The sequence below is a fragment of the Quercus lobata genome, chromosome 10 (assembly GCF_001633185.2).
Source record: "Quercus lobata isolate SW786 chromosome 10, ValleyOak3.0 Primary Assembly, whole genome shotgun sequence".
Lineage (NCBI taxonomy): Eukaryota > Viridiplantae > Streptophyta > Magnoliopsida > Fagales > Fagaceae > Quercus > Quercus lobata.
In genome coordinates this window covers 56,113,560-56,121,694 of record NC_044913.1, presented here as the reverse complement: position 1 = coordinate 56,121,694, position 8,135 = coordinate 56,113,560, and the positions used below count along the sequence as shown (strand labels likewise).

Sequence of the window (8,135 nt, the reverse complement as noted above, 5' to 3'; positions counted from 1 at the left end):
TCCTTTATGATTTAACATGTGGTTTGTACATTATTTTGCTCATATAATCTGACATAAGGATTTTTTTTTTTTTTTTTTTTTTTTTGGGTAGTTTATTTCACTTATAGCTAAGTGATATTGTTTGGTGTTCTTATAAAGAGAACTAAGCTTCAAACCTTCCTCCCCAATTATTTTAATATTTAAATTACAAAAGGAAAGAAAAGAAAAAAAAAGTAACGGTGGAAAGAAACAAGGAAAATAAAACACATCTAATAAGCTAGCTACACCGCTCTACCAAAAATCAAGGGGGTCAATATCGTACCGGAGGCTGTACCGATTTGGCCAGCAATACGATATATTTCAGATACTGGTTAATATCGGTGTACTGTTTCAGGTTTACCACTATTTTTTATATTTATAAATAAATATATATATATATATATATGTATGTGTATGTGTGTATATATATTATAATAAATATAAAAGTTTACCATAAAACATTTCCTTATTTCAGAACTAATTATTCATGATTTTAGACTTTAGTATCAATTAAAAAAAAAACACACACACACACACACACACACACACACAATATAAAAAATAGAAAGCTTAAAAGTTATCATTGCATACTAAGAAAACAAATAATACTAATAAGTTAATGCAAATAAGTTACCATTCTGCTTAACAAAAATTCAAAAATTACAAAACTTAAAAAAAAAAAAAAAAAAAAAAACTTTTTTCTGTACCAGCCAATATTGCTCGAAATTGGTCGATATGGCCGGTACGGCCAGTATTTAAACTGGTATAAAATGTTAATGTTTCAATACTAGTATACATACTGGTACGATACATACCAGCCGGTACCAGTACGGTATTGACTGCCTTGCCAAAAATCCAGCTGAAAGGAATGGTGGGTGCTTTTTGGGCCTTTGACATTGCTCTCTCCTCTAGCCTTCTCATCCTTTGAGCCAACCTACATACATAGTCCTGAGCTTCTCGTCCCTCACTTGTAAGTCCAGTCAGCTTCCCTACCTTCCATTTAACCACCAAAAGTTCCACAGTTTCTCTATAGTTCCTAGCTGTGTAGACCCCAATCCTTGATGAAACAATAGCAAAGTGATTGAAAAGATTATGGTCATGGCCACCATACATCAAATGGGTTGGCATTGAGATTTTCCTCTTCATCATATTTGCAAAGGCTATTACCATTTCATTTGGATCGTGCTCGAAAAGCTTCTCAACTATTTTTGTATAAGCAGTTTCATGGCGCTTCTCATCTGAGGCGATTATGCCACATACTTGGGCAAGCTTTACTTCCCCATGTTGCATAGCCAGCTTGGCTGTGTTGCCATGGGAGATAAATGCAACTCATTCTTGGAATGATGTGTAAATGGTCCAAAGGTATGGATTTTCCCCGGTGCCAATATCCTAGGTCCAAAATGCATTAGACATTAACATGTTGAACTATATGAATTTTGAGAGTATAGATCTCCATCCAATAGCTTTATATATTTGCGGAGCATTTAACGTGGGAATATTATAGCAAGACTTAACTCGTCACTGTTAGGTTTTAGATGCAAACTCAATGTGACATTTTGTTAGAAGAGAGTTGTAGCTATTGTATTTGAATTATGCTAGAAGTACAGACAAAGAACCGATTGCAATTTTGAAAACCTATAACTGTTTTGATTGGAATTGCACCTATTTGATAATCAAATCTGATAATTAGAATAGTTAACCCCTAGGAAGCATGGATACTTCAAAATCTCTAACTAGTCCGCGTCGGACATGCCAGGAACACTTTTGCATGCTTATCCTTATTAATTAGATATATTTTTTAAAATTTTGATAGTTAATATTTATTTTGAAAACTTATAAATAAAAATGAAATGCGCATATAAGTAAATAAAATTAACCAATATATTAATTCATTGTGGTATCTCCACCAAGGATTTTAGACCCGGACCGTTCATTGAATCGTAAAAGGAAGGGGTTCAAGGTTTTTGAGGTCGAACCGAGGTCAAACCGGGGTCAAACTGTGATGACGTCATAATTAATTTAATAATTAATTAAAGCCTAAATATCGATATTAAATTTATAAAACTAGCAAAATTGACAATATATTTATATATGTGAGGGAAACTTAATGATTTTCAAGCATATATTTAATAATTAAATAAGAAAGTTAATAAAATAGAATAATAACCATGAAAACATTAAAATTTATGATTAATTTTTGAAGTAAAATTGAATATTTTTGAAGGATTTTAATTATAATTTTTTTTAATTCTTTGTAAGAGATGGATAATTTAATTAAGTAGAATAAAATTGTGTTAAGTTGTTGTTGTTTTTTTTTTTTAAATGCTAAGGGGTTGGACCGCACGGTTCTCACCGGTTCATGCGGTCCAACTCCGGTTTTAGCGGTTCATGAAATTAACAAAAAATCCGATTCTTTATGCTTAAAAAACCGGTTTTCATCCCGCTTCCCGGTTTTCACAATCCGACCTCTCGGTCCGGTCCGATTCTAAAAGCTATGATCTCCACCATATTGAGTCCTAATTTTTTTAAGAATGATTGTGCCATCATATCTCATGTCTTCACAAAAAATATATATAACTATTTAAAATGTTTTTCTTGAAAACAACAGGTGCTTAAGACTAAATCATGTTAATTTTTTTCTCTCATAAATTTATTTAAGTTTTTTTTATTTAATATTTTAAGGAGGTGTAAAAGGAAAAATTTGTTAAAATACTAGTTAAATTATTAAAATCGTCTCATGTCTTCACCAAAAATATATATAATAATTTAAAACTTTTTTCTTGCAGACAATAGGTGGTTAAGACTAAATCTTGTTAATTTTTTCTCTCATAAATTTCTTTAAGTTTTTATTTTAATTTATTTTATATTTTAAGGTGTAAAAGGAAAAATAATTGTTAAAATACTAGTTAAATTATTAAAATATTCATTTCTTAAAAGTTAAAAAGGTTTTGAAATTCTTATGTTGCATATCTTACCAATACTAACCCAATCAAGTATTGAGTTTTCTTCTCATTTTATTTCATGTCCACGTTTCCAGAAAAGGAAAAGGTACTTATTGAGAAGATCACCATGCCTATTTTCTTCTGCACTCCATGCCTTAGCCCAAATTACCCAAGGTGTGTTATCTACACTTGTTTCATCATGGAAATTTTCTATAGAATTAATTCGAGCTTGGTAAGTTGGAAGGGCTTCTTCTGTGATCATATCACCAACTAAGACAACAAAATACTCATCAGGAAGGTCTTTGGTTCTCTTCCTTTGTTCATTGACTTGCTCAATAAATCCCTTTGAGTTAGGGTTTGGCAAAAAATCTTGTGGTTGCCAATATTCCTCAACAAGTTTTTGGAGAGTGAGGACATTGTTTTTAGCCCAATCCTCCTAGGATCAATGAAAGGATGGCAAGCTTCAATTTTCTTTGGCGAAAACCACATTTTCGTCCCTACATTTTCACACAATTCCACTTTGGTCCCTAACTTTTTTTCCCATTGCTTTTAGTCCCTAAAGTCAAAAAAATGATCTCATTTTTGTCCCTATCGCCAGTGCCCATTGGCAAAGTCTTAGGTGGCAGACGGAACACCATATTAGCTGACGTGGCACTAATGTGGTGATTAAAATATTATTTGGCATTTTTTTATGCCACGTTAGCATTTTAATTTCTTATAAAAAGCCATGTCAGAAAATTTAACCCACAAAAGAAAATAAATTAAAAAAAAACTTAAATCTAATTAAAAAACAAACACAAACACATAAATAAGCTAGAGCTTCCCAAATCTCAAGATCAAATCAAATTCTCTTCTCCTTTCTCTCTCTCTGAGCTATTCCATAGCTATCGTGAGCCACCACCTGCTGCGGTTTTTCTCTAAATCTCTATCCTCGCAATCTCACTCTCTCTAATTCATCGTGCCAAATCGGTTTCTCCAACTCTCTCTCAGCGTCCTTCTTCGCTCCATCGCTCTGGTCACTAGAGGTCCAATCCTGTCGCCTTGGGATTAGCGTCACCACGTGCGGAGCTTTGTCATCGAATTAGGGCATGTAGGTCACAGATCGGTTGGTGTTGGTCACGATCTCTCTGACCTGGGTTTGTGTTTTCCATGTGGGTGTTGGTTTGTTTTAAATTTCTAATTTTGTTTTTTTATGTGGGTTTGACGATTTTTCTAGGTTTATGGGTTTGATTTGTTGGAGGTTTTGGTGGAGGATGGTGTTTGGATGGAAAATGGGAACATTACCGGTGGTGGCCATGGCATGCATCAAGAAGAGAATCCATTGCCCATGAGTGGGTATCTAGGTTTGTTTGAAACTTGCATGAGTGGGTATCTAGGTTTATTTGAGACTTGTGTGACTAAGTTTGTTCAGATTTGGGTATCCTTGCTCTTGTTCTGGGTTTGTTTTTGTTTTTGTTTTTTTGGAGTGAACGTGGAGTTGTTTGTTTTTATGGGCCTTTTTGTGTGTTTGTTTCTGAATAAAAATTCTGGGTTTATGGGTTTGCTAGAGATTGAATTGGTTACTAGGTTTATGGGTTTATTTCTTCGATTTATTTATGGTTTGGTTTGGTTTCTTGGATTTATTTCTTGTTTTTCTAGATTTGATGGAGTAGATTTGGTTGTTGGATTTGGATTTGGGGTTTGCTAGAGATTGGTTTATTTCATGGATTTAGGAAGAACACGAAGAACAACTTTAGGTCTTACGAAAAAAAAAATTTTAAGTTTTGTTTTTTAATTTATTTTCTTGGTTTAAATTTTCTAACATGGCTTTTTATAAAAAATTAAAATGCTAATGTGGCATATAAAAATGCCAAATAATATTTTAATCGCCACATCAGTGCCACGTTAGCTAATAGGATGTTTCGTCTGCCACGTAGGACTTTACCGTTAGGGTATTGACGGTACGAGATCGCTTTTTTTTTTTATTTTAGGGACTAAAAGCGGTGAAAAAAAAAAAAAAAAAGTTAGGGACCATAGTGGGAATCGTGTGAAAATGTAGAGATGAAAAATGTAGTTTTGTCATTTTGTTTTTGCACAAGTATTAGGGTGGGTTGGATTAATCAAAATTTAATAAATATTTTGCTAAGCTTGTTTTTATGAACCCTTTTAGGCCAAAATGGTACTTAGAGAACCAAATAAATCTGACAAAGCTCATCAGAAAGCATTAAACAAAGTTGGCATGCTTCTCATTTTTTTGGTAAACTGCATGCTTCTCATTGCTAAATGCGGTCAGGTAGAATTTTTAGTCACATAGAGAAACTTGTAAAGGTATATCCCATTGTGTGTAAATGTCTAGCACATGGGTTTATTCATGGTTGCTTAAATTATGCAAGTGTCACCGTCCCACTTTGAAAGCTTTATATCTTGGACCATGTTAAACCCAAAATTGACCTAATCTTTACCCTCCACACTATGCACCTTTGCTTTCCCCCATTAAAGTACCTGGGCTTGGGCTATGTGTAGGATGAAATAAGATATTACAAAACAAAGATAATTGGAACTAAGGGCTTGGGCTTTGCTTCTTATGGGCCTATCAAGTCTTTAGCAAAAATAGGCATCAATATATCTTTCAAAATTTCTAAAGAATTAAATAATCATACCGATAATAATAATATAATAAAAGTGATCATCATATTATTATAACTTTGTATGCAGGCATATATACCTTGTCTAAAGTGCAAATGTAATAAATCATGATATTGTAATATATTATGTGAAAATCAACAATTCAAATGATTTATTGATCCATCTTTCATTCTAATTATAAAAAATGATAATTCTTGCTTAATAAATCTATCTTAAGTAGGATCTAATAAAAAGTGTTGCGGTTACCAACATTCCTCAACAGGTTTTAGGAGAGTTAGGACATTGTTTTTACCCAATCCTCCATAGATTTGAAAATTTCAATCTTCTTATGTGGCACCAATTATTTTTTAGGTTTATAAAAAAGGAGTTAAAAAAAAAAAAAAAACTGTAACTAGATAAACAAATAAATAAAAGTCAATAAGAGTTGTGTCGTATAGGAAAAATTAAAAGAAAAAGAAAAAGAAATAAAGAGGTGATTTCGAATTGCAATGCCTATTGCATCCATCATTTATTAATAAGGTATATAGTTTAAACATCTTGTAGGGTTGATTTTGGGTGAGCCCAAGCAAAATGGGAATGAGCCAACTAACACGGGTTGAAAAGAGAAGGGAATCAAATTCAAAACTCATTCTAGACATCCAACAGAGGCTAATGGTACATGGAAAAGAAAGCATCTTAAAGACATGAACTCACAGGAGGTAAAATAAATTAAACAATACTTTCAATATCTATTAGTGTCAAAAAAAAAAAAAAAAAAAAAAAGGTTGAGAAAAGCAAAGGATATGGTGAGAGAGAGAGAGAGAGAGAGAGAGAGAGCACTACTATGTCTTAAGTGTTTTGAGTAAAGTGTCTTAGGTAAGATGGATATTACAAAGGTTATTAATGCAAGGCATTGTAATAAGTTTGAGATAGTCCTACACTATAAAAAGGATTTGTTATTTGCAATGAAACTTTTTGAACGGCTACAAAATGCCATTAAAAAAACTAGCTTTTTCTACCACAAATCTCTTTCATCGAAAATAGCACTTAGAAAATGGCACCTAGGGAACCTAATAAATTGATCAAAGCATTCAATTTTGTTTTTACTTAGCATAGGAGTGCGCTGGTTTAAGTTCCAGATATTTATTATGACCCATTCCTTTCAGGCAGCACAATTTTAGGTGAAACGTTTTCAACGGCTACAAAATGCCATTAAAAAAACTAGTTTTTTCTACGACAAATCTCTTTCATCGAAAATAGCACTTAGAAAATGGCACTCAGAGAACCTAATAAATTGGTCAAAGCATCCAATTTTGTTTTTACTTAGTATGGGAGTGCGCTGGTTTAAGTTCCAGATAATTATTATGAACCATTCCTTTCGGGCAGCACAATTTTAGGTGAATTCAGACAAAAGCATTAATGGAACTCCACAGGATCCACACTAATTACATGAAGCTGTATATGCGCTCGTGATGCATGTATTTTCCAACGATGTTAAAAAAAAAAAAAAAATTCTAGCCATCACTCTGTACTTATCAATGTGGCCGTACTCATAATCACCCTTTTCTCTAATGGTGCCTTCTAGAGACTTTTTTCAGAATACCATTAAAAAATTTTAATTATACAAAATATAATAAAAAGAGAACTTTATATATTGGACTAAAATTGGGTTTTACCCTTTTCAGCCAAACTTTTCAGCAAAATGTTCTCTGTCTGAAACTATATTAGGAATATGCCTCTGTTTTGAAATTCGATTTTTAAAAAATTGAGTTTCAATGAAAAACTTGATTTGGTGAAAATCGATTTGTTTAAAAAAATTTGCATGGAACTCGAGTTCCATGCAAATTTTTTTTTTTTTTTTTTTTTTTTTTTTTTTTTTTTTTTTTTAAGTTTGATTGCATATAACTCGATTTTCGCCAAATCGAGTTTAAAACAGGGGCATATACTTAAATAGTTTCAGATGGGAGGCATTTTGTTGGAAAGTTTGGCTGAAAGGGGTTTATCCCCATTTTGGCCTTATATACTGACAATAACAAAATAATAATAATTGTAGGGTTAGGGGCCCAAATCATATATTGAACCTTAGGCCTTGGCCGAGAGCATGAGTAGTTTGAGGACGAACGAATTGTAATGAATGGTTCAAACCCAAGACTTAATGAGCAAAATACAAATGGGAGGGTGGTTCGAGGAAGAATATCTTCTCAGACATGATAAATATAGCTCAAATATGTATTCCAACAATCAAGGTGGCCTTCCAAGAAACTCCAGTGATAAAGATGTGCATCATAAGCGTATAAGAATGATGGGAACTCATAAATATCTGAGAGAAAGCTGCTACCATCGCATTGAATGCACTGTAGCTACTTTTCTGGCCGCATTTATGTTGAGGGGACCCTTGAACAGTGCTGCCTTGGCTACCACAATTAACAGAAAGCCAGAGAGAGTGTCTGATGGGACAGACACTCAAGTAAGGGCTCAAATGATCAACAAGTGTAAGATCAAGATGGTTTAAGGGGAGATATATAATGGAAGAGACCCTCCATGAGGAGGGGATTGGAAAAAGAAAGAAAG

The 8,135-nt window shown here is 33.1% G+C and overlaps 1 pseudogene; it reads right to left on the bottom strand.

Moving 5' to 3' along the window:
- Positions 1–773: 773 nt before the first annotated feature.
- LOC115965027 lies at positions 774–5,916 on the bottom strand (annotated as a pseudogene).
- Between the last annotated feature and the right edge of the window lie 2,219 nt (positions 5,917–8,135).